This window comes from Gracilinanus agilis, chromosome 2, assembly GCF_016433145.1.
Source record: "Gracilinanus agilis isolate LMUSP501 chromosome 2, AgileGrace, whole genome shotgun sequence".
Taxonomy (NCBI): domain Eukaryota; kingdom Metazoa; phylum Chordata; class Mammalia; order Didelphimorphia; family Didelphidae; genus Gracilinanus; species Gracilinanus agilis.
Window position 1 is genome coordinate 292439694 of NC_058131.1, and position 2293 is coordinate 292441986.

A 2293-nucleotide genomic window follows, 5' to 3' on the forward strand; every position below is an offset into this window, starting at 1 on the left:
AGCTGACACAAATTGGTCAGGCTGAAGCTTCACAACCATTTTCTCTCCAACTAAAATGGACACCATTCACTTCTTTTGGCATTGCACTGAATAACATGATCCCCAGGATTGAGTAACCTTTGCAAATTATTAACCTGGATGTTTTCTGAGCCACCAAAAGAAGTCATGACCACGACAGAGACGGTTAAGTAAAATTACATCATTATCCATTTGAATGAAGGCCAAATGGCTATGGGATACTCTGATCTTATTCAAAAATGAAATAAGAAAGACTCAAAATTAGTTCCTAATTATTAAAGTATCCCCAAATGACTAATAATGAACTATAAAACAGATTTATGGTTTATACACTATCCTTTGGAAGGATATACACACCTGAGTCCTCAGTGACATCCAAATGGCAATTTTTTTCCAATGCAGATGTTAGGAAAAGCTCATTAAATAGAACCACCCACCCTCAAAATGAATAGATTTTGTCTAATTTTCCAATTCCCCCCTTCCAATTGATAATTTTCTACCTTCCTTTTCTTAAAAGGAGGCTTTTGGCACTTGGGTAGCCTTCAGGCTAAATACTTCCAATCAGACTTTGAAACTCATGGATTGCTAACAGAACCCAGCATCTCTTTAAAAACCAGGGATCCCAGGCAGAGGGAATATAGCTGCAAAGGTCTCCACCCTGTCTTTGAGGGCCTTGATAACACCCTGATACTTCACATCCCCCAAAAGTTTCTCCTTGAATTCTTTCATGGTGCCCTGGGGACCGAGGTCTTTTTGAATCTGCAGAGCCAGTTCTATTCCTTCATGAATAAAGAGGGCTACTTGGTAGAAATCTTTTTCTAGTAGTCCCAGGGAGGTCAGAGCTGGGGTTCCTAGTTTCAGTCCACTGGGTCTTAATGCACTTTTGTCTCCTGGGCAGGTATTCTTGTTACAAGCAATAGAGCAAGCTTCTAGCACCCTTTCAGCTCTTCCTCCATCTGTGCCTTTGCCTCATAGGTCCACAAGAATTAAGTGGTTGTCAGAACCACCTGTTACAATGTGGTAACCCAGCTCCATCAGGGCTGCAGAAAGGGCTCTGCAGTTGGCAACCACCTGTTGCTGATAAGCCTTAAATTCAGGTGTCAAGGCTTGCTTCAGGGCTACAGCAACTCCTACAATGGCATGGTTGTGAGGCCCTCCCTGTAGCCCTGGGAAAACAGCTGTATTAATGAGTGACTCCAGATTGTACATCGTCTCTTTGCCTGTCTTAGGGTCCATGCTGTGCACTCCTTTCCTATAGAAGATCATGGCAGACCGACAGCCCCGAAGGGTTTTGTGTGTGGTGGTGGACACCACATCAGTGTTCAAAGGGAGAGGGGACTACTCCAGCAGCCACTAGTCCACTGATGTGGGCCATGTCAGCCATGAGGTACGCTCCATTACTGTCTGCAATCTTCCACATTCGGGCATAGTCCAGGTTCCTAGAATAGCAGCTGACTCCTGCAATGATCAGTTTCGGGTGAAAGAGTCGGGCATTTTCTTCTAGTTTGCCATAGTCAATATAGCCAGTATTTGGGTTTACCTTATAGGGCATGGACTCAAAAAAGATGGAGGTAGCAGAGATTTTCTTCTTATCTGTCATGAATCCATGGGTGAGGTGACCCCCATCAGGCAGGACTAGACCCATAATCCTCCCATGTGGTTCCACTAGGGCTGTGTACACCGCAAAATTCGCAGGAGATCCCAAGTATGGCTGAACGTTGACCCCCCCAGCTTTGTGGGTCCAGGCCATAAGCCTGCAGAGCCCTCTTCTGACACAGAATCTCCAATTCATCCACAAACTCAGTACCGCCATAATACCTCTGGCCTGGGTATCCTTCTGAGTACTTATTATTCAAGCAAGAACCCAGTGCTTCCAGAACTGCTCGACTTGCAAAGTTCTCTGAAGCAATCAGTTCCAACCCAGTCTTTTGCCGATTGCTTTCCTTCTTAATGATTGTATATACCTCTATATCATTGTCCTTCAATGACTGTGTCAGCATATTTTTTTTGAGATTCCCAAAGGTTAAAATTGTGGTTCTCTCCATTGACTGTTGATGCCATATTTCTGGTCTAAGGATTCCTGAAACAAAACTTGACACCAATCAGTGTTTGCAGAAGACTCCTTCTTTTTATTCTTTAGTGAGTTTTTGTACTTCTTTTTTCCATTTATTCAACTCTACTTTTTAAGGAGTCCTTTAGTAAATTTTTGTATCTCCTTTTCTAATTGACCTACTCTACTTTTAAATAAATTATTTTCTTTTGTGAATTTTTGTGC

The 2293-nt window shown here is 42.9% G+C and overlaps 1 pseudogene; it reads right to left on the reverse strand.

Moving 5' to 3' along the window:
* Window positions 1-618: 618 nt before the first annotated feature.
* LOC123237307 lies at window positions 619-2079 on the reverse strand (annotated as a pseudogene).
* Between the last annotated feature and the right edge of the window lie 214 nt (window positions 2080-2293).